Source organism: Marmota flaviventris, chromosome 16 (genome assembly GCF_047511675.1).
Source record: "Marmota flaviventris isolate mMarFla1 chromosome 16, mMarFla1.hap1, whole genome shotgun sequence".
Taxonomy (NCBI): Eukaryota; Metazoa; Chordata; class Mammalia; order Rodentia; family Sciuridae; genus Marmota; species Marmota flaviventris.
In genome coordinates this window covers 61,239,338-61,264,645 of record NC_092513.1, presented here as the reverse complement: position 1 = coordinate 61,264,645, position 25,308 = coordinate 61,239,338, and the positions used below count along the sequence as shown (strand labels likewise).

The 25,308-nt window shown below is 37.0% G+C and overlaps 1 long non-coding RNA gene across 1 annotated transcript in view; it reads right to left on the bottom strand.

Moving 5' to 3' along the window:
* The window catches only part of LOC139702148 (uncharacterized), a 33,374-nt gene that overhangs the window by 3,899 nt on the left and 4,167 nt on the right, over positions 1-25,308 (bottom strand). The window contains exon 2 of the long non-coding RNA XR_011704736.1: positions 3,467-3,528. This is a non-coding gene — a long non-coding RNA (uncharacterized lncRNA). The remainder of the gene's footprint in view (positions 1-3,466; positions 3,529-25,308) is intronic.

Sequence of the window (25,308 nt, the reverse complement as noted above, 5' to 3'; positions counted from 1 at the left end):
CATTCACTGCTGCTACAGCAGGATATCAAAGAATATGTAAATTATAAAGAAAATAAATCTACAGTGCATTCTACTGTCATATGTAACCAATTAAAACAAAATTTTTTAATATTTATTTTTTAGTTATAGGTGGACACAGTATCTTTATTTTATTTTTATGTGGTGTTGAGGATTGAACCCACTGCCTCAAACATGATGGGTAAGCACTTTACCTCTGAGTCACAGCCCACCTGTAAACAAATTTTAAAAATTAAAAAAAAAAAAAAAGAAATCTGTTGGCTTGTAGTTCTGGATGCTGGAAGTCCAAGATCAAAGGGCTATCTGTTGGTGAGGGCCTTCATGCTGTGTCAAAACAAAGCAGAAGGATAAGGGAGCACATGAAATTTGGAGCGGGATGCAAGCGGGAGTTGAGCCTAGAACAAATCCACTATCACCATCACTAACCCATTCCTATGATGACAGTCCTAGTCCATTTGGGAGGGGAGCTCTCATAACCTAATCATCTCTTAAAAGTCCCATCTCTCAATATGGCTACAATGGTAATTAATTTTGACATGAATTGTGGAGGGACATTTAAACCATAGCGGACACCAAGGAACAGCTAGCAAGTTTCTGGATCAAAATTAAAAACTAAATTTTTCCTGCTCCAAAGGCTATGCCTCATCATTATGAAGATTCTGATGATTCCAGGTCATTCATACAATATCTTTAAATCAAATAGAAAGAATAGATTGGGCAAGCAGTATATAATTAATCATTTATGTACCTTTAACTCTATCCTGTTTACTACCTTGTCCTATCTTAAACAAGTTTTTAGAAAGAGTTATAAAAACATGTTTATAAATAATTGACTAGAAATATAATAAATTGTATTTAGTTTGCTTTAGTTTGATTTTTTTTTTAGAAAAATAGAACATGGCTTTTGAACTTTTTTGACCTTGACAAACAGAATGAAAATCCCTTTACATTACACCCTAATACCCACAAATATACATCTATGTTACAGAAGTTTTACAGAACAATATCTACTCATGAGAAGTACTGGGACATTTTAGATTCTGTCTAGTCTTCTTCTTTCTTTCCTTTTTATTTTTTCTGTTTCATAATCTTTCTTATCTTTTTTTTTAATCGTGGTAAGACCACAATAGGAGATCTACCCTCTTAGAACTTTTGGTGTACACCGTGTTGGTAACTACAGGCATGATGTCATGTAGAACATACTTGTTTTGCATAACTGAAACTTTATATTCATTGAACATCTCCCCCATTTTCCCCTCCCTGCAGGCTCTAACAACCATCCTCTCTCTGCTTCTATGAGTTTGACTATTTCAGTTATCATATATAAGTGGAATCATGCAGTAGAAAACAGATTAGAAGTCCCTCAAAACAATTAAAATAGATATTTTCATTTTTTGTCTTTTCTTTTTTATTGCTGGTCTTAGACCACTTTACTGATGTCAGGATCCACTATACTGCTTTTGCAGCTAAGAAGCTTGAAGCCAAGTTCTAAAACTACTCTTTTGCCTTAGGTTACACAAAAGAACAGGTAAAGACTTTGTGGGGGGGGGGGGTAGCAAAGACAGATGTAAAGGGAGGAAAGAAGATAAATTTTTAAAAGTAACTATTGATGGCAACTCAGTGGAAATCTTAAGACACCCTTATGCATTTTTAATTCTTGAAAAGAAAAGAAGATGCTGCTTATATGCTGCTTTTTTCCCTAAAGACTGATCAAAGATGATAAGATAACACATTTACTTCACTAAGCAGACATTTCAATGTCCAAAGGAAACTAAAACTCAAAGGTTAGGTCAGCTTAGGTAATATTCATCTGTTCATTTGTTAACTAGGGCACATCTCTCTTTGAAGCAAATGCACCAAAGAATAGGTGGATCATTGTCCACTAGATGGCAATATCGAACAGAAATAGCCTTTGCCTGAGCCTCCTTCCTGAGGCTAGCATGGTGTGTGCCTCAAAGGAATTTGGAAATCTAGGGTTACCGATAATTCATATAAATTCTGCCTGCAAGTTTGCTCACTGCTCCTAACATCTTTCTACCTTTTCTTGGAACATTCCTGGATTTCCACTTCATTCTTGCTGACAGGCTGGCATCTAAAATTAGTAACTTCATTGACTATTTCCTTATGGCAATGCAGATGAGTTGCTGCTGTGTAAAGTCAAAATCAGTATACTGTCTGCATCTGTTAATAATCTAAAAGGTAACAATATGCACTAAGCTTTTATTTTAGCTCCTTTCATCTAACATTTAAAAAACACTATGGGTCCTGATGTCATTTCCCATTGCTATATTTCTTCGTTGTTCTATAAAGCCACTGGAAATATTTGATGAACATTTTGGTTGTTATTGCTCAACTAGAAAGATTGGTCTTCTTGGATACACACTGGCAATCCATTTTCCCTGAAAGAGCTAATAAATGATAGATGAAAATGTATCATAAACAAAAAATGTATACTTTTTTGCAATAGTAATAGCCTTTTGAAATAAATACATGTATGAGATTTTAAAATATTAAAAAATCCTCATGGGTGATGAAGGTTTGCATAATTTTTGATTTGCATAATTGATAATATTTTTAAAAAATATTTTTTAGTTGTAGATGGACACAATACCTTTTTTTATTTATATTTATGTGGTGCTGAGGATTGAACCCAGTACCTCACACATGCTAGGCAAGCGCTCTACCTCTGAGCCACAACCGAACCCCTATATTTGCTTATTTTTCGAAAATTTTTGAAATATATAAAAGAGAAGATATTTATGAATCATTTTCTTTTGCTATTGATATTTGCATATCATTTGAGCTTTGTGACTCTGTATTATTTTACCAATAGAATAATAAAAACATTTTTAATTATACAATAATATATAACTGCGAGTGAAAACATTAATTTTATTATGATGCAATCTAGTAAGTTATTATTAGTAGGTCAATGAATCCTCACACCACTTAGGTGCTGTATAGTTTGATCTTTAATATGACTTGCTGATTTTGGAAATAATTTCTGGACCTAGGTCATTTTTACCATATTCTTATGTATAATTTAATATACTTCTTAAAGTAGAAAGAAGTTGTTCATTATTCTTATTATGAAAACAGATAACCAGTAGTAGTACTTATAGTTCTAAAAAACAGCAAAATCAGTATATTTAACATTTTACTATTCTTGAAGCTACTCAACTGATGGTTTATAGTTTTATAGTCTAAGAAGCACTCTGGCATACATTCATTCACTCGGTACTCCTAATGATTATACAAGACAGATGGGACACATAGATATAAAATTCTAAGACATTCAGAATATCTGTAAAAGGTGGGGTTCTCTATATGTGGAAGGACCAACCATTTGATTTCTGAGTTCAGGTCATGTGTCTTGCATTTTGTGGTCCTAGAGACTGGGCCTCCAAACGTTTCATAGGTATAGATGAGGAAGAGGAAGACTTCTTACCAGTCATTTAAAATTCTGGATGCTCTGTGTTACTTTTTCTTCCTCTTCAGGCAGGGAGTTGGCTGGGGGAGGGAAGAGGAACACAGAAGGACAGGAATCATACAGAACAGGCTGTGCCCATTATGTTCTCATTCCCAATGTTGAACGAGTTCTTTATGGCAGCTCTCTTAGGTACACAATACAGACCTTATTAATGCCGAATCTTAAAATCATATTAATTTGTGATATTGGTCATTGCCTTTCATGTTACATCTTCCTGCAGCATGTCCACGTGTTCATTCAACTGATGAAAACAAAAGTCCCCATTTGTTTTTCAAGGAATACATTACAAGATGCCCAGTGAATGCTTGAAGACACAGATAGTACAAAATTCTATATATATCATGTTTTTCCCTATCCATAGATATCTATTAAAAGTTTAAATTATATATTAAGAACAGAAAGAGATTAAAAACAATAGAACAATAATAAAATAGGCCAATTATAACAATGTACTGAAATAAAAGTTAAATGAATGTTATCTTCTCTCTCTCTTTCTCTCTCAAGATATCTTTCTGTATTGTACTTACCCTTTTTATGATGCTTTGAGATGATAAAATGCCTACATGGTAAAAGGCCTAAAGAGTGAATGATGTAGGCATTGTGACAGACATAGAATTAGGTCTCTGTATAAGGGTTACTTGAACACAAGCACAGCAATACCATGGCAGTGGATCTGAAATAAGATAGCTGCTAAGAAACTAAATTGTGGATAGAATGTAGTATGGATACCCTGTTGCCACAGTCTGGCTGGGCACAAAATCACGAGCCACTCAAGCAGGAACAAACTTTATTTCTGAAACTCCCGCCAATGCCACGCACGCTCCCGGGAAATATGCCGAACCACACATGCGGCGTTCTCCTGGGCCACACTACACCAACAGGAACTTCCCTCCTCCGGAAATCCCTCCTACCGCACTTCCCCAACCAATGGGAACTCTCCGGGAGTCCCACTAGAGCTCCAAAGTAGCAGGCCAAGGCGGACAGCAGGGGTCTAATATCCAATTGAATGCAGATCTTAACATAATCATATCATCTCCATGGCTTGCTGGCGTCACCTTTCGAACAAAGATGCCATGCATCATTCCTACTTGGCTATGGCTCTCAGCATCTCCCCCCTTCTGTTTAATTAAGCAACAAGCAATGTGGCTTAGGGACCGTGCCTGTTAGGTTGTCCAATACAACATATGGTCCTTACCCGTCATAGGATGAGCTGACCTCTAGGCGTCAGCCTCCTGTCTTAGGTTGGTACCACTGCAATTGGATCATACCCATCACTGACTACCAGTCCAGCATACAGCCATACTTGTGGATAGGCCTATGCACCAGTGGGGGGTGAGGTTCTTTGCCTCACCTCTGTTGGCCCCCAAATTTGGCCTTGGTGCCGGTGGGGGGGTGAGGTTCTTTGCCTCACCTTTGTTGGTGCCCAAATTTAGACCATCAGTAGTAGAAGGGAGAAGGATACAGAAATGCCACGACACCAAGCCAATTGATGGCTTGCGTGTGTGTGGTTCGCCGCGTGTGTGGTTCACCGCGTGTGTGGTCCGGCATATTTCCCGGGAGTGTGCGTGGCATTGGCAGGAGTTTCAGAAATAAAATTTGTTCCTGCTTGAGTGGCTCGTGATTTTGTGCCCAGCCAGATTGGCATTTGGTGGCCCATGCGGGGGACGCCTGAAGCTCGGAAGTAAGTAAAATTGCTCGCCCCTGAGGGAAGGTGAAAGAATGGGTGACCATTTCAAAAAACAATGTCTTCTTGTTTTGATTTATTTTGTTTTTGTTTCAAGCTGCCTATCCCTAGAACTTTCTCAGGCAAACTGGGAAAAATGGTTGGCTCAAGGTTTGAAGTTGTTCGGCCCTGAGGAAGAGAAAATTGATACAATGATTTTTTTGTTCCATTCTGTTTTGGTTTTGTTTTATGTAATCTTATTGGGTTGCGTTATCTTTATAGTAGATTAGAAATTAGTGAAAAACAAACCGAAAGAGTGTTAAGTAAATTGTTAGAGGTCCAGACTATGGTAGAAAACATGTTAGATCAAGCAAAAGAGAAGGTCTCTCAGGCTAGTCAGATAGAGGAAGAAAATTCAAAGGAAGAAAGCTTAGAGGACAAACAGCTATCAGGAGGGAAGCTACAACAGGAGGCTGCTACTAACTCCGTTCTATCACCAGAGGGCGTAATTCAACCACAGCTCCATCTATAGAGACAGCTGAGTGGCCCTCAACCCCAGTAGTTGATAGATGGAATCCTGAGGCAGGACCTCAAAGATTAGCATGCCCTGTACTTGAGCAGGCAGGAGGGCAACGAATTCACCGTGCTTTAGATTTCAAAACAGTGAAGCAATTAAAGGAGGCTGTAACAACCTATGGTCCACAAGCACCCTTCACTGTAAGCATGGTCGAATCCATTAACAACTTGGACATGACACCAGCAGATTGGGCTAACATGTGTAAATCTGTGCTAAATGGAGGACAGTATTTGTTATGGAAGGTTGCCAATGAGGAATTTTGCACAGAGACAGCTAGGCGAAATGCAGCCAGTTACCCTCAAAGAAATCTAGATATGTTGTTAGGAAAAGGACCTTATGAGGGTCAACAGCAACAAATTGAATATGATCCTGCTACATATGCGCAAATTGCTGCAGACACAGTTAGGGCATGGAAGACTTTACAAGGACATGGAGATTTACAAGGTCAATTATCTAAGGTAATACAAGGAGCTAATGAACCTTACGCTGAATTTGTAGATAGGCTTATTCAAACAGCTGCCAGAATTTTTGGGGATACAGAACAAGCAATGCCATTAATAAAACAACTGGCTTATGACCAAGCAAATCATTACTGCAGAGAGGTCATTAGACCATAGAGACATGAAGATTTAAACACATATATTAAATTATGTAGAGACATTAATGAACAAGGGCAAGTCTTGGCAGCTGCAGTACAACAGGCTTTAGATGCCAGGCCAAAAACATGCTACAATTGTGAACAAACAGGACATTTTAAAAGGAGTTGCCCCATAGGAGGAGGGTTTAACAAAACTAGGTATCAAAGGAATAGAATACCGGGTATTTGCCCACGATGCCATAAAGGGAGACATTGGGCTAATGAATGCCGTTCTCAAACTACCATAGAGGGTACTCCGTTATCAAAAAACGGACAAGGACCAAGTGTTTACCCACGATATCATGGAGAAAGGCATCAGGCTCCATTGCCAAAAAATGGACCGGGGGGCCCAATGCTCCGGGGCCCACAACCACAAATATACGGGGCAATGGAGGAACCCAGCAACACCATCAGGGTAGTGCCCAGGACACATTATCCATTAAATCCCTCATCAGACAAACCAGAGGGAACGTAGAGTTGGACATCTGTGCCTCCACCAGAGCAGTACTAACTCCAGAGATGGGAATTCAAATCATTCCCACAGGAGTAAAAGGACCTCTTCCCCAAGGAACAGTAGGCTTATTATTGGGACGCAATTCTTCTACACTAAAAGAACTTATGATAAGTCCTGGGGTAATTGATCCCGATTATGAAGGTGAAATAAAAATTATAGCTAGTTCTCCAAGAGGTATATCAGTAATTTCACCAGAGGATAGAATAGCACAGTTATTAATAATACCCAGCCTGCATGATAAATTTTCCAGTCATACTGTAGAAAGAGATTCCAGGGGATTAGGCTCCACAGGTGTGGATTGGGCTATGCTGTCTTTAAATTTAGATTCTCACACAATGCTAAAACTAAATATTCAAGGACATGAATTTAATGGGCTACTGGACATAGGTGCTGACCTTAGCATCATATATCGTCAAGAATGGCCAAAACATTGGCCGTTACAACAAGCCACTCTAATGTTTCGAGGCCTCAGAGTGGCAACTAATCCCCATAGAAGTGCAATGGTATTAGATTGGAAGGATCCTGAAGGATGTGAAGGAACTATACAGCCATATGTATTGGATCATCTTCCTATAAATTTATGGGGACGAGATGTTCTAGATCAATTAGGTTTGACATTAACAAATAACATCAATCCTAATGCGCCCACTACTAGGGCTAGACAAGGTTTTAGGAAAGAAAAAAGATTAGGAAAAAACAAGGTATAGCAGCACCAATTCAAATAGATCAAGGAATAAATAGACATGGATTGGATTTTCAGAAGGGGCCACTGAGACAATCAAAATTACTTGAAAGTCAGAAAGACCAGTATGGGTTCCTCAGTGGCCCCTGACTAAAGAAAAGATACAAGTAACCCATGACCTGGTCAAACAACAATTAGCAGAGGAACATATACAACCTTCCATATCTCCCCATAATACTCCCATTTTTGTCATTAAAAAGAAATCTGGTAAATGGAGATTATTGCAAGATTTATGAGCCATTAATAATGAGATGGTTATTATGGGACCTGCTCAATCAGGGATTCCCCAATTGTCTGCTTTGCCAAAAACCTGGTATGTTTTAGCTATAGATATTAAAGATTGTTTTTTTTCAATTCCAATTCATCCTGAGGATAGTCCATGTTTTGCATTTACTATCCCTGCACTGAATCATGAAGGTCCTGATCAGAGATATGAATGAAAAGTACTCCCTCAAGGGATGGCTAACAGCCCAACTATGTGTCAAATTTATGTTAACAAAGCAATCCAGCCACTTAGAAATCAAAATCCTGAACTACAAATATTTCACTATATGGATGATGTATTATTGGCACATAAAGATAAAAACACATTGCTAGAATGTTATGCCACACTTACAAATTTATTAAAAATTATAATCTAGAGATAGCAATAGATAAAGTACAATTAAATCTTCCAATTAATTATTTAGGAGTTCTATTATCCTCAACCATGGTCCATTCACCAAAAATTCAAATACGAGTAGATCAACTCAAGTCACTTAACGACTTTCAAAAGTTATTGGGAGACACAAATTGGATAAGGCCTTATCTAGGCATACCAACAGGAGAGTTGGGACCTTTATTTGATATCCTAAAAGGTCCATCAGATCCAAATTCACCCTGCATGTTAACGCCTGAAGCAAGAAAGGCATTAAAAATCATTGAAACATATATGGAAAATATGCATTTGGATAGAATTGATATAAGTTTGCCTTTATTATTTATTGTACTACCAACAAAAAATATTCCTACAGGGGTATTTTGGCAAGAAGGTCCATTATTGTGGATACATTTATCTTATTCTCCTAACACTATTCTTACTAGGTATCCTGAGGCTGTATGACAATTAAAACTCAAAGGAATAAAAGCAGCAAAGGTAGTGTTTGGAATTTCTCCCAATAAAATTATTACTCCATATACTATGGATCAAATTGATGAGTTAGCTAATGAGTTAAATACTTGGGCAATAATCATGTGTAAATCTAATGTTTCATTTGATAATCACCATCTAATCCTTTGTTGTCTTTTTGGTCTTCACATCCTGTAGTTTTTCCAAAAATGACAAGAAAAACCCCTATCATGAATGCTCCAAATATATTCACTGATGGGTCAAATAATGGTACAGCAGTAGTAGTTACTCCTGATCAAACTTTTACATTTTTAGTACCCAAACAATCAGCTCAAAAGGTAGAGCTTAATGCAGTATTACAAGCTTTTGTGATGTTTAAAGATTCTGTATTTAATTTATTTTCTAATAGTCAGTATGTAGTTAACGCTATAGTATCCCTTGAAGATGCTGGTAGGATTTCCCCTTCCTCTACTGTTTTCTCTTTGTTTTCCACTATACAAAGTCTAATCTGGGACAGAAAAGATCCATTCTTTATAGGACATATCAGGGCACATACAGGATTGCCTAGAGCCCTTAGTTTGGGCAATGATTTAGCAGATAAATCTACACATGACATACATATTTTCTCCACAATAGAAGAAGCTATAAATTTTCATAAAAGGTTCCATGTCAATGCTAATACTTTACAAAAGTGTTTTAAAATAACTAAGTAACAAGCCAGACATATAATAAAACAATGTCAAAATTGTGTGACCTTTTTACCACAAGTTAATCTTGGAGTCAATCCTAGAGGATTGATACCTAACCATATTTGGCAGATGGACATCACACACTTGCCAGAATTTGGAAAATTAAAATATTTGCATGTTACAGTTGATACTTCTTCCAGATTTTTGATGGGCTCCCTTCATGCCGGAGAGAAAACTAAAAATATTATAGCTCATTGCTTACAAAATTTTGCCACTGTGGGCATTCCAAACAGCTAAAAACAGATAATGGTCCTGGTTATACTTCTACCTCTTTTAAACAATTTTGTTTATCATTTGGCATTACTCACATAACAGGAATTCCATACAATCCACAGGGACAAGGCATAGTTGAAAGAGCTCATCAAACTATTAAAATGTACTTATTAAAGCAAAAAGAGGAAATTGGAAAGGGGTATATATCCCCCAAAGATAAAGTTAAAATAACCCTTTTTACTCTAAACTTTTTAAATTTGGGTTCATCAGGACTTAGTGCTGCAGAAAGATATATGTATCCAAAACAATGTACATAAGCCTAAGGTACTTTGTAAGGATATTCTAACAGGACAATGGAAAGGTCCTGACCCAGTGATTGTCTGGAGTCGGGGTTCTGTTTGTGTGTTTCCACAGGGAGAACAGCAGCCGATTTGGATTCCAGAGAGACTAACCAAAGTGATTTCTACAGACCAAAAAGAAGATGATTTGACTCAAATCCGTAACAACTGATATCCAGAGCTCCAGCTTGGCTATTCTTACATCTGCGACAGTGATTAACCAGGAAGCTTTTTTCAAAATCTATTTTATTATTGCCTTTTCCCACATCATAAAGGTCTATTTTATTTTTTGAGCTCATACAGACCTAGGTTAATGTTTTTCTGATCAGTTTTATTTTTTGACTGTGGAGTTTTTAAATATTGCAATGGAGATTTCACCTGTGTAAGCTACAAGGCCTTTACTATTGTCTTATGTGTTGTACGTTATGTGTACACACTTGTGTTTTGTGTTGTATGTCTGTATGTGCATATGTCCATAGATCATATATGAGGAGCACTCATGAAAAAATGGATCCAAATATTTTTTATTATTCACGTGATTTAAATGGTTTAATTTTAATTGGGTAAACAGCTGTTGAGGATTGTTTTAATATGTGAACAAATAAGGAGGTTAACAGATCTGTTTGTTTACTTTCACCTTTCCTTCTCATTATATTTAATAATTCTGTTCAGAATAATGTAAATTGTTCAGAAAATTGTTTTCTTAGTGCCTGTTGGAATGTTACATAATTTTTTTTTTTTTTTTAGCCATCATTGTCCGAATTCCTACCTTCATCCCAGTGCCGGTGAAGACAAAGATAAAACCAAACTACAGCTTCTTTGATAGCTATCACAGTAAACTGTATAATCTGATGCATCAATGAATAATAACTCAACAAGTAATGCTCAATCAAGGAGTCGATTTATTTCGAGAGGAAATGGACATATTGATAGATTCCTCTGCTTTGAACTGCTTGAAGAACTTGCCTGGACTATGTATCACTTGTATTCATTGTGAACTATCTGTTGGTGCAGCGAATTATGGTAGTGCTGGCGTATCTTTGCTGATGTGTCACCAGTGATGCAATTTTTCCAAAGGAGCCATCAATTGGCTTGGTGTTGTGGTATTTCTGTATCCTCCTCCCTTCTACTAGTGATGGTCTAAATTTGGGCACCAACAAAGGTGAGGCAAAGAACCTCACCCCCCCCCACCGGCACCAAGGCCAAATTTGGGGGCCAACAGAGGTGAGGCAAAGAACCTCACCCCCCCACTGGTGCATAGGCCTATCCACAAGTATGGCTGTATGCTAGACCGGTAGTCAGTGACGGGTATGATCCAATTGCAGTGGTACCAACCTAAGACAGGAGGCTGACGCCTAGAGGTCAGCTCATCCTATGACGGGTAAGGACCATATGTTGTATTGGACAACCTAACAGGCACGGTCCCTAAGCCACATTGCTTGTTGCTTAATTAAACAGAAGGGGGGAGATGCTGAGAGCCATAGCCATGTAGGAATGATGCATGGTATTTTTGGTTGAAAGGTGATGCCAGCAAGCCATGGAGATGATATGATTATGTTAAGATCTGCATTCAGTTGGATATTAGACCCCTGCTGTTCACCTTGGCCTGCTACTTTGGAGCTCTAGTGGGACTCCCAGAGAGTTCCCATTGGTTGGGGAAGTGCGGTAGGAGGGATTTCCGGAGGAGGGATTTTCCTGTTGGTGTAGTTTGGCCCAGGAGAACGCCGCATGTGTGGTTCGGCATATTTCCCGGGAGCGTGCGTGGCATTGGCGGGAGTTTCAGAAATAAAGTTTGTTCCTGCTTGAGTGGCTCGTGATTTTGTGCCCAGCCAGACTGCGGCACCCTGTACAGAGGAATTGTTCATGTCCTGAGCAGGACAGAGTGGGACAGCATGAGATTACATGTTACTCAGAATGGCATGCAATTTTAAACTTAAGAAGTGTTTATTTCTGAAATTTTCCATTTAACATTTTTTGGACAGCAGTTGGCCATGGAGGAAATGTGTGTCAGGAAGTTCGTCTTGAGAAGTGTTAATTAGGATGAAATCTAAACAACAAGTAGGTTTTTACCAGGAACAATTATAAGAAAAGTTCCAAGAGGGACTGCTCTATGAAATGGCCTGAGGTACGAATGTTTAGTTTATTGGAGATTCTTGTGAGTGAAGGGGAAAAAGACTGAAGACAAGGATAGGGCAGGTAACGGCCCCAGCACTGCAGACCTTGCTGTCCACAATATCTATCTTGTATTTCATCCTAAGATCAGTAATAAGCCATTGATGAGTTGTAAATAGAAAAAAGCTATAATTAGATTTGTGTTTTTAAAAGATGACATTGCAAACCTATAAAGTGGGGCGGACAAAGGATGGTTATTGGGTACAATTGAATAGGAAGTATAACTTCTAATGATCTATAGCACAGTAAGGCAACTATTCTTGACAACAACTAAGTGTACATTTCAAAACAGTTAATAGAATTTCGTATGTTTCCAAAACAAAGAAATCATAAACATTTGAGTTAATGAATATACTAATTGTTTTGATCTGATCATTGTACATCTATTGAAATGTCACACTGCAGCTAGGCACAGTGGCACAACCTGTAATTCCAGCAACCTGGAAAGTTGAGGTAGGAAGATCACAAGTATACACAATTGTGTGTATGTACCACATTTTCTTTATCCATTCATCTGTTGAAGGGCATCTAGGTTGGTTCCATAGTTTAGCTATTGTGAATTGAGCTGCTCTAAACACTAATGTGGCTGTGTCACTGTAGTATGCTGATTTTAAGTCCTTTGGTTATAAACTGAGGAGTGAGATAGCTGGGTCTAATGGTGGTTCCATTCCAAGTTTTCTAAGGAATCTCCATACTGCTTTCCATAGTGGTTGCACCAATTTGTAGTCCCACCAGCAATGTTTGAGTGTACCTTTTCCCCCACATCCTTATCAACTTAAGTGTACTGTTTGATATGTATTGACAAATGTATATCTTATACCAATTTTACTAGGTGAGAGAATATAACATCTTTCCAGAAAGTTTGTCCCCACCACTTTATCTTTCATAAAGGGCAGAGAATGTTTGTAAAGAACCCTGGTTGTATCAATCTAATTTCTGTTGTTACCACAAAATACCTGAGGCTGTGTAATCTATAAAAGAAAAGATGTTGGGGCTGGGGATGTGGCTCAAGTGGTAGTGTGCTCGCCTGGCATGTGTGAAGCACTGGGTTCAATCCTCAGCATCACATAAAAATATTGTTTCCACCTAAAAACTAAAAAAATAAATATTTAAAAAATATGTTTACTTAGCACACAGTTCTGGAATTCTAAGAGCATTCTAATGCTTTTAGCCAAGTATCTGCTTGGTTCTGACGAAGATCTTAAAGAATGTGAGATCATAATAGTGGAAGTGCATGCAAGAGGAAGAAATTTCATGGTGAGACAGAAAATAAGAGGGGAGGAGTCAGACTTGCTCTTTTATAACAACTCTCCTGTACAAAAACAACTAGGGTACCATGAAAACTACCTTAATTTACTCTGAGAGCAGTGTCCCTAATGATCTTCCCACTAGTTTAAACCATTTCCCACTATTAACTACAATAAGGACCCGGCTTCCAACACATGAACATTCATACTATTTCCAAATTTGGCACTGATGCAGAGCTCATGGTTAAGAACACAGCAAGTGTTAATTCCTTCTGCCTTCTGCCAGGGGACTCATACAGATTCACCCACATTTTAACCAACATAGAAAAAGACATTGATCTTTTCCTAAAAGTGCTTTTGTAAACATTTCACAATAAATGCTTTGTAGAGGACAATGGTGTTCAGTGAACCAAGCCCAGCCTGGGAAATCATCATTCCTCACTCAGAATCCTGCCCTGCTAGTGCTGAGCAAGCTTATGGCACAGTCCTCTGACTTGTAAAACAGGAACAGTAACTATCCATATAATAGGGATGTAAAAATTACCCTTATATTTTTAATGTATTCATTAAACAAATCCTGAGGAAAAGGTGAAAAGATTTCAGTACTAGGTTACAAATATTTTCAGCAATCTGCCATGTTTTCATAGACTGCTTCTTTAGTGCCTTCATCTGGGCACATCACTAAGGTGAAGCATGTGGTTACCAGCTATCTGTGTGGAGTATTTCACCTGCTCAGATTTCGCACTAGAATCAGGATTGTAGTTGCTAACCAGATTTCCCTGGTGGAATATCTATCACTAACAACGCCTCAAAGAGGTGATGAGGTGAGTTTATTTTCTTGATTTTGTTTTATAAATCTGAGCTTTAATTAGATTATACAAGAGACTGGTGGGTTGAAATATAGAAAGGATTTCTGAATCTCTTACCTTAAACCTGGTTTTAAGGAACTCAGAGACAAAAGGGAAGAGCACTTTTTAAGATATAAATAAAATTTCTTGAGCCTCTTCCCAAGTGTGTATACTCTATGTGTGTGTGCATATACATGTATGTATATGTATATATGTATGTAGAATATATGTAGAGGAATACATGTATATATGTATATATGCATGTACACATACATATATACATGTATTCTTCTACATATGTAGAGAAATACATGTATATATGTATATATGTATGTACACATACATACATATATACATGTATTTCTCTATATACATATATACATGTATTCCTCTACATATATTCATCTACTTATAGCTAAACCACCTTCACTATAGAATTTATCTCCTGATTCAATCTGTCGGTTCTTATTCTCATCTTTCTTTTTTTTTTTTAATATTTTTAAGTTATAAATAGATACATTTATTTATTTTTATGTGGTGCTGAGGGTTGAACCCAGTGCCTCACGTGTGTGGGGCAAAGCTCTCTACCTCTGAACTGCAACCCCAGAACCATATCTTTATTCTTATTGTATTGATTTATTTATTAATATTTGCAGTGCTGAGAATTAAATCCAGGGCCTTGTGCATGCTAGTCAAGTGATCTACCACTTGAACCACACCCCGTCTTTATTATATTGTAATAATATATAAATAAATTTTTTATATTTTTCTCATCTTTATTTTCTATTCTCATGTTTTCATTTCTGCATTACTACAGATTCTCCTGTATCACTGAAGTGAATCCCATCCAGTTTGCACTGTTTCATTTTAAAAATGAGAGAATGGAAATATTTGTAAAGTCACTTATTTAATCAATAGATGCATTCTTTCAACAAAATAATCAAGCACCTACAAAGGAACACCATAGTGGATCCCATAGAAGAGAGAGGTAAAGGGAGTGGAGTCCGAGCCTTTAGAAACAAAATCCAGCTGCATGTGTGACACTTACACATGAAACAATATCCTCAAATGCACAATTCTCATCAGAAGCACAGCAAATTAGAGCAGAGAGCTTTAGCTTTGCTGTGCACAACAATGCTGCTGTATCAGCAGAATGAGCAGGAGGGAGAAAAATCACTGTGGTTAAAAGAAACTGCTGGCTTATGGATTTTTTTAAAATTACAATTTGCCTGCTCTTCTGACAGTGCTAGTTTTGCTTAGGTGGCAGAGTGGCTTTCATGAAAGCATGAGCTCAGCCTTGTCTTATGCCTGTTTAAAGAAAGAGGTCAGGTAAAATGACTATAGTAATAGCACCAAGCTAGTTAAAAGCCACAGTGTCTTTCAAATGAGAGAAAAAAAAACATACAATGGAAAATTTCTGTCCACTGAAATCCCCTTAAAGTTGTTTCAGAAACACACATGTGAGCAATATCCTTTTTATTCTTTGGAGTGTTCTCAAGAAAAACAGTGTTTCAAATCTAACCTGTGAGAGCAGTAGAATAGTTTAGAAGCCTGAATTAATGTGGGGTTGAGCAGCAAGTGGGCTTTGAGTATTAAGGATGATTTGGAGCTCATTGGTGTCTGGCTAATTTGCAGTTTCTTAGTAAAGGACTCATTCAGATTCACCTGGGGTTATACAAACTTATAAGTCACAGATGCTGTAAATTCAGTCTCAGTAACATACTGGCTATACTTTTTGGTGCTTTTCTTTTCTGCTAATTTGGTTTTGGATTGTGTCAAACGTGAAACATGCAGAACTGAGACAAGTCAAAATAAGAAGAGATGGACCTCAGGTGTTTTTTTTTTTTTTAAGTTCTGCTTTGCTATATTTGGAGTGAGTGACTTAATTCTTGAATAGTTTTCCAATTTATAACTGAACACTACACTGAATACAGATGCTCCATGACTTACAATGGGTTTTTCTTCCAGTTAACTAATTGTAAGGTGAAAACAAGTTGAAATTGCATTTAATACACCAAATGTACTGAACATTGTAAGTTAGCCTACTCTACCTTAAACATGTGTAGAATATCAAAATTAGCCTATGGTTAGGAAAAATCATCTAATGTCACTGAATATCTGTATTTAAAAACTGGTGTTTTATTATAGAGTACTGGTTATTTCCCCTTTCAATGGCTTGCTGACTGGGAGCTGTTGCTGCCACCCAGCATCATAAGAAAGGATGGTACTGCAAATCACAAGTATATCACAAAATTCAAAGTATAGTTTTTAACTGCATGCATCTCACTTTTATACCATCGTAAAGTAGAAAAAAATTGTAAGTCAAACCATTTTAGGTTGAAGACGGTTTGTATTTTAATCATTTAAAATATTTTAAACCACTTTGGAAAAGAGATGAATAATAATTGACTACATTTTCAAAACTTCATGTCATATATATCATAGGATGTCTTCCTAAAAGCTGAGTAACCTCATCGGTATTTTTGGCAAGAAAATTGGGCCCAAGGGTAGAAAAACAAAAGGACTCTCATCCTAAATGCTGATCAATATGGTCTGTAACTGGTACTAATAATTTTTTAAATTTATAAATCAAATATATTTTAATATACTCATGAGGAATATAACAATGAAGTTCACAAAAATGACAAGTCATTAATTTTCTTGAAAGATATTCATGGGTAGGGCAAAGTTATGGTCATCTGTTTCATGGTGGTGGTGAAATATAACAAATGACTTCTTTCCATAAAGCCTCCCAAAGAGAGTAATGCAGGTATTCCTGGCTTCACATTCTAGCAAGACTGTTTATGCAGTGCTTTTCTAGAAATTGGCTGTTTTCTCTTGGATACTTCCATGACACATTACAGATAAATTATTTGTGAGAGGAAATGCTAGTGGTCTTAATTTAAGAACATTTAGCAAGATGCATATGGCATGCTGGATGTGAAACTAAGACAATCTGTGCCTCTGTTTCATAAATTTGCAGTTCTTAGTTTTCATACTTCCTCAAACCATAAAAGAACTGGCCATTCTTAGGAAATCTTTACTTCTTACATGATAGTACTTTGTATTCTTTTTACTTATTTACCCTGCTTAAGGAAATCAGGTTACCTTATGAAAATCCTTTTAAGGCAATAGTTAAAATTCTGTAAATTATATCCAAATCTAGTATCAATTCTTTAAGTTTTCCAAATGGTAGAAAAGTATGCTCTTTTGTATTATAGAGTTAGTATTATAAACAAGTGGGGGCAGGATGGATTATTTGACAAATGGTGCTGGAAATATCAATGGTGACCATGATAGGGAAGAAGGATTTCAGAATATCTGTACTTAACTATTTGTTAAGCCAAAGATAGAATTAGATAAATTCTAACATATTTCTTCATATTTAAAAAAATTATTTGGGGCAGGGGTTATAGCTCAGTGGTAGAGCGCTTGCCTAGTATGTATAAGGGGTTTGATTCCCTAGCACTATTAAAAATAATGATTGTTATTATGATTATTTTAATTTTAACAATGATCATGAATTCTTTATAAATTAGAAAGATACAATAAAGCTATTTCCATTGTAAAAATAACACTATTGGATAAATTGGTTTTCTCTATGTAAATAAATAAAATTAGATCCTTACCTAATACTCTATTTGCAAGCAAGTAACAGATAGAACAAAAGAAAAAATATAAAGTAAAAATTTCAAACTATTAGAAGAAAATATATAGGTTATTTTAATGACCTTGAGTTAAGAAGAATTTCTTAAGACAGAAAGAACATGAGTCATAAAGAAAAAGATATATATGTTTACAAATTATAAACAATATTAAATTAAAAACCTAACTAAAATGAGGTTAAATAATAGACTACAAATTATAAAGCGTATTTAACATCTATAAGAAAGTATTAGCATTCAAGATAAATGAGGTGGAAAATTAATAAGCAAAAACAAATTTAATGGGCAAAAATATAAGCAGAAAAGGAAGACAAAATTACCAAGAAAAATCACAAAATATGCTCAGTCTCACTATAATTAGAGAATACTAATTAAAACAAGATACTCGGTACATCCATCTGTCTACTAAAGTCTGTACTTAACTCTTTGTTAAGCCTAAGATAGAAAACCAAGGTACAAACAAAATCTGCAAATTTATACACTAAAATGTGTTTGCTTTTATAGTGTGATGACTTCAACATCTAGTTTCTTTCAAAGGCACGTTGTCAGTACATTCTAAGCTCTTTATCAGTCAAAGTTGTCATAGTTAATCTTATACTTGTTGATTTGTGTGCTTAGAAACAGCTTTACTTTAAATAGTGTCATGTCCACGTGAAAATACTAGAGATAGGGGGAAGAAACTTTGCCAAACCCATCAGAGATGAATTACAAATGGTTTAAACCCAAACTTTATCAAAAGCTTTTTGATTAAATCTGAGAAAAAGTAACATACTTAAAAATAAGCACTTGTACTTTTCCAGTGTTACCTGGACTCTCGTGGGCTTGGTTCGGGTAGTTATACTTGGAGCTAGTTGCCATAGAAGTTGCCATGCTGTTGGCTTTTACTATTTAAGAACTGGGACGGTGGGCTGGGGATGTGACTCAGTGGTAGAGCACTCACCTTGCACATGCAGGGTGCTGGGATCTATCCTCAGCACCACATACAAAAAATAAAATAAAGGTATTGTGTCCAGCTACGATTAAATCAAAAATAGAAAGAAAGAAAGAAAAAAAAAAAACATCTAGGATGGCTTAGGAGGACAAGAGGCCCAAGTGAGGGTGCAGCTACTCCATTGGGAATTTACTGGAACTTGCCCGGGCAGAGATGGAACTGTGGGGCAACAAATATTCCTCCAGCTTTACTAAAGGAAAATAAGCTCTATGTTGATTTATAGCAGTTATCCACTATTTGTCAATATTCTAAAAATCATTGGGGAGTCTATATCATTTAATAAAAGTATCTTATCAACCCAAAGATAAGGCAAACAATTTTGTTTTGAGAAAAGTATGGCTTGAGGGCTAGGGATACAGCTCAGTGGTTGAGTACTTGCCTAGCATGTGTGAGGCCCTGGGTTCTGTCCTCAAGTACCACCAAGGGGGGAAAAAAAGAAGAAAGAAAACTACAACTTGATTTTTTTTTTCTTTTTTAAATTTCTAGATCTGTTTAAGGATTCCCTGTTTGATGCAAGCATTGTAAGTATTGTGATTAGTTATATTCCCCTGAAAAGCTTGTTTTTTTTTTTTTTTGTAATCTCTTCTCCTTTCTAACAGGCCTAAGACAAATTTAGTCTGCTAAGTGTGAGTCTTGGAAATAAAACATTCAGCAAGTTCTATGTATTAATTACTACCTGCAACACCATTCAAATGCCCTCTGAGTGGTATTTGGTAGACCACTGGAGACAAGATTTACATTCAACACACACTGTTATGTATCAGCTTAGTGGCCAACATCCAATTAGGTTAGTACTTGAGACTTACCAGGAGTTCAACATTGTGGATATGGTCATGGCCCAGGAGCTCATTATTGCCTGAGATATGAGTCTTGGCAGACTTAGTGCCTGGGCAGTAAAATCCGCATTGAGTTTTACTGCTACTCCAGTCGTCCTCTTCCCATTGACAGGTATCTGGTCCTCATTTTCACCTTATGCAATCTCCAAGGCCCATCAAATGTTAGGCAGGAAATAGTTGAACCTCGCTATTCCTTACCCTAGATTTGGTGCTGTGTCCATAGTAGGGAACATGGCCTGACACCCTAAGACCTCTCCAGCTTTACTTGTTACCCCATCCCTTAAACCCTGTGCCCCTAACTCTCCGGTACACACACACTTACATGTACTCCATGCTCTTGGGTCATGCTACCCTGCTTATTATAGCTAGTCATGTACTTTTAAGCCACATTGTTTCTTCTACTCTCTGCCTGGAATGCATCATTTTCAGTAAAAGTGGTTGGCTGGTACAAGGAAATGACATTAGTAAGAAAGGATGTGATAGGGTTTTTGATCACTCATGTTTCTTAGAACATCATTACCTTCTTTCTGTATTCTATGCAAGTTGTGATTCCAGTGGAAAGTGTGACCTGTCTGGGCTGTTCCTGCTTACTCAGTTGTAGAAGTGAGATACCAACCTCTTCCTCCCACTTTATATTTACATCATTGAAATTCTACCACAACCTTCTGAGAGGAACTGTTATCCCCATTCTACAGGTGAGGAAACTGGATTAGGAAAGGCTAAAACAGCATGCCCAAAGTCACCCATCAGGGAATTGAGAAGCTAAGATTCAAACTAAAGATTCTCAGATTAAAAAGCCTATGCTCTTAATCATTGTCTTATGACCCTGGTCTTTTAGTTTGGCTTTCTCTTATTCATTTTGTCTGAGTCCACATGTTGTTTTATGTTTAGAACCAAGGTCTTCCTAAGAATGGGACTCTGCCATGTTCCAGCAGCTCATTCTCCGAGAATGAACAGCTTTTCTGATCTGATGGCATGTCTGAGTCCAGCTTCCTTCTGACAATGTGCTCCATCACTCCCTGGTTATCCAAATATAACCTCAATTCACCATCACTGTACTCTTCTGCCTGATATAGTACCAGATTCCTGAAGCCAACTGCTTATATAAACTATAAGTTTTGCTACCTACTGCCTTGGAGCCCAATTTTCTTTTAGAAGCAGCAACTAAGTCTGAGCTCTCAGTAGTAACTCCAGCCTAGTGAGTAAGTCAGTTTATAAGTCCTGCCACTCCTAATCCTCTCCACTGAATACTATTTAACCACATTTAAGTCTAGCTCCTTCTTGAGGCTCTTGAGCAAGACAACCTCAGCAGGATTAAATCAACATGACTATGACTCAAGCCTTCTCTTTGTTCACTAGTGTCTTAAGTTGTGTTTTCCCAAAAGTCAACTTTGAGACAAGAATTTGAGTCCAAGTAGTTTATTTTGGAGGTGAAGTGTTATTGAGTGATTCCCCCTGTGTGTACATGGGGCTCAGTGCCATTGAATGACAACATGAAACACACCCTAGTCTTTCCATGCAAGGAAGACAAGAAAGCTTGGAGGCTTTCCTGTGGTCATTGACTGAGGGCTGCACCTGCACTTTATGCTAAAATTCTAAAGTGCAGAGTCATGGGTGCTTATGGTAGGTTGCCCTGACATATACTACTTATAGGCAGAGCACAGGTAGCATCTGCTATGATATACATCAAAGCTGTTTTCTAAGTGATTGGAAAGTTTCAGGAGGAAGTACTTAGTATCAGCAATGGACTCCTATTAGGTTTCTCACATTTGACTTAAAAATTGCAAAATCAGAGCCCTATACAAGACTGCCTTGGCAGCCCTCCCATCCTATCTCCAGTTACATTCAGAATTCTCAGAGATCTTTCCTGTATATTTTGTTTTTACCAACTCTGAAAATACAGTTTATCATACACTATTTAGTTAGCCTTTCCCCATCTGAAAGGGCTTGAACTACATGCTATGAAAGAACATTAAGTATAAGATACTCTCTTTGAGCTTGAGAAATATGTAGTCTAGTTGGGCAATTGCATTATGTATCATTATTCTTTTCATGCAGAATATGAGATAAGAACTAAAGCTTCTCAAGAGACTTTCCAGCTAGAAAACTTGTAATAACAGAAATTAAGATGGTTTGAGACAAGATTAAAATGCTAGAATCATAGAATTAGCTACCTCTGCAGAGCTTCAACAGATGGCACTACTTTTAACATTGTTCTATAGTGATATACCTGATTCCAGCTTTACTATCAATTCCTTAAAAACAGGGATGATTTCTGCATGAGTTATCTATTGTTGCATAATGAATTACTCAAAACATACCATCTTAAAACAAGATACATGTGTGTGTTACCTTAGTTTCTGTGTGTAAGGGATCTAGTCTCAGCTTAATGGTCTGTCTTACTGGAACACCCAGCTGGGGAAGAATCTTCTTCCTGTATATGGGTGTTGACAGGATTCAGTTCCTCCCAGACTGGTGAGCTGAGGATATCAGTTACTGGATTGTGGTTGGATAGCAGTCACCCTCAATTTCCTGCTTCTCCATCACAGCAGTTTGGTTTACCAAAGTATGTAAGCCAGAAGGGCAATAGAGACTGTTTTCAAACCTAATCGTGGACATGACATTCCAACCCCTTTGCCATATTTCATTGTTTAGGAGCAAGTCCCAGGTCCAGTCTACACATTAGATGAGGAGGTTACTTATATAAGTTTACTTTCATGAACACAAGGAAGTGGGGATAATTGGAAGCCATATTAGAAGTCTGCCCACTCTTTAACACCTGGTTATAGCAGATTCTTAATGGTGTTTGTTAGTTTGAATTTTTATCTTCCTACAACAACAGGAAGAGTTGAAAATTGCACTATAGCAAGATTAACATCAGATTTCAGAGTGGGCAAAGCAATATAGTAGGAGAATTTGGAGTTGCAAATTCCATTCTTTCTAGTGAACAGATCCACTTAAGAACTCTGACATGTACTAATAGCTAGACTGCCAGTTCCCTGAAGGCAAGACTTTATCATGACATCTTTAAAACTTAGTGTGTCCGTCCCTGAAATATGAAAGGAATTTGGAAAATATTAAATGGGTTGAGAAATTGTAGAGGATGATAAAATCTGTTCCTTTTAGGATAACCTCTGAGGATACACATTTAATAAAATGTGGAATTTAGAATGTAGTCATGGAAAGGGAAAATTCACTATTGCAGGAATACCAAATGAGTATGAAATGAATGTCAACAAGGCTTTCCCCATGATGGCTCTGGATATATTCATTTTTCAATAATGCTTTTCAAAACGCTAAACAGAGAAAATCTGTTTTGTGAAAAAATAGAAGCTGTATCTAGTCAAAACTGCACTTGCCATGACAGTCAGAAGGCGTCTTCACAACTGAGGCTTCAGGCAAATAGGATTCAGAATCTAGATTTATCTAGAGGTTGTTAGAAAGGATTTAGGTACTAGATGTACTCTGGGTAATTGTACCCCAAAGAGATTTGGAGTTGCAGTTCAGTAGAAGAGTGAATCTATATGAAAATCTGTCCAAATCCTTCTCTACATAAGGAAAACTACAAATTTTTGTAAGTGGGTTTTAAGAATGTGTTAAGTAGTCGAGCACAAGGCCCTAGGTTGGAACACCAGCAGAAAAACAACAACAAAAACAACTATGTTAATTGTTTTATTATTTACCTAAGAAGAAATGCTGATTAGAAAAATAAATTCATTCATCTGTTGTTTCCTTCCTCTTCCTTTCTTCTCTTTTTTCTTCCTTCCCTCTTTCCCTCCCAGCCCCCCCCCCCCTCCTCCTCCCTCTTTTTGGCAGTGATGGGATGTTTAAACCTAGGGCCTTGTACATGATAGGCAAGCATTCTACCACTGAGCTATATCTCTAGCTCCCTTTTCAACTTTCTTTCAATACACATATGTCTTATTCACTAGGAAATGCCATAAAAATGTCAAAGCTTTTTTGAGCTGTTTTCTTATTTTTAGGCCAAATCAACATTTAAAAATGTATCCTACTTATAAAATCAGATTAACCTTCAATTGGAGTAGATATTTTTAATAGATATTTTCACATTTTTTCATGATTCTTCTTACTTAGACATATAATGACATTTTTAGCTAAAGATTAAGACCTTTAGTTTAACTTCCATAAACATTTTATCAAACAATGCTAACCTTTACCCCTTTCATTCCTTGTGTCTCATGGTATATTCGTACGTGGTTGCAAAAAGTGAAACTGGCCTGCTGTTTGCATCCTTCTGCAAGCATGGTCCCTGATAAGGGCCGACTTTCTTTTCTTTGATGAATTTCTCTATCGTCCTCTGTCTCAAGGAGATTTCCTGATTCTACACATGAGAGATATTTATGGAAAATCACAAACATTACTGGTCAATTTGGCCTTCTTACTGTTTTGGGTGATTTAAAGCATGCATCTTAATGCTAGCATCCCTTAGGTATTGATAGATGAGTAGGAGTCAGATTGTATACTTCACAAGTATGATGTGGGGTGGGGGGAGGGGGTTCCAAGAACTATGAATTCTGAAAAACAAATCTCTTAAGTAAATAATGGAAAAAATGATAGTTTATTTTAAGCCCTTTGAAAGGTTGAAAAATGATGCAAAAGGAAAGAGCTCATCTGTTCTTAGTCAGCTTTTGACCTTTGACTATATAAATACAAGAACCACGAGCTAGAGCTAGGGAACATAGCCTAAAATTTCTGCTATCCAGATTAACAAAAGAAACCTTCCCATTGGTTTTACAGAGATATACAAATGCCATTACATAGAACATTACATTCAATCATTTATTAAGAAGGAAGTTGTTAAGTTCCTGGCAATCTCAGACATTTTTTTTTCTTTTCTCTTTAGTCCTCCCAAATTCCTTCACTCCCCTTCTTTCCTTTCTTCTTCTACTTGTAGATTAAGGAGATTGGACCAGATGTGTTCTATTCTATTCTGATACAAGGCTGATACCTGTACCCATCCAACAGGCCATGTCATAATCCATACAACGATGCCTGTCCTTCCACTTCCCTGATACCACAGCCTCCTCTTATCTGGCTTGGAGATCCTATCCCACATCATCTTGACACCAATACACAGTAGTGTGCTAGTCTTTGCCAAAAGCATTTTGCTTTTATTAAGGATGATGAAGGTTGCTTTTGCCCCCTTGACCTATTTATGCCCAATCACACTCTGTGAAAGCTAGTCTCTCAGTAAGACTTTGGCATTACTTTCTGTAAGTTTTCAATTCACTTTGCATATAACTCTGTATTATTATCCTGTAAGGTTTTCCTAAGAAGGGCTATGGTCTTCTGCCTTTGTATTGCCAGTGTTCTAGTGCCCAGAACACAAAAGGGGCTAAAAATATATTTGTGTACTAAATGAATAAGTTTTTTTCCTGGCAAATTTCACTTTGTTCTGATCACTCTTTTATTATATCACTTACGCTGTTTATATTACACCTCACACGTATATGCAGCAAATGAACTACTGTGATTTAAT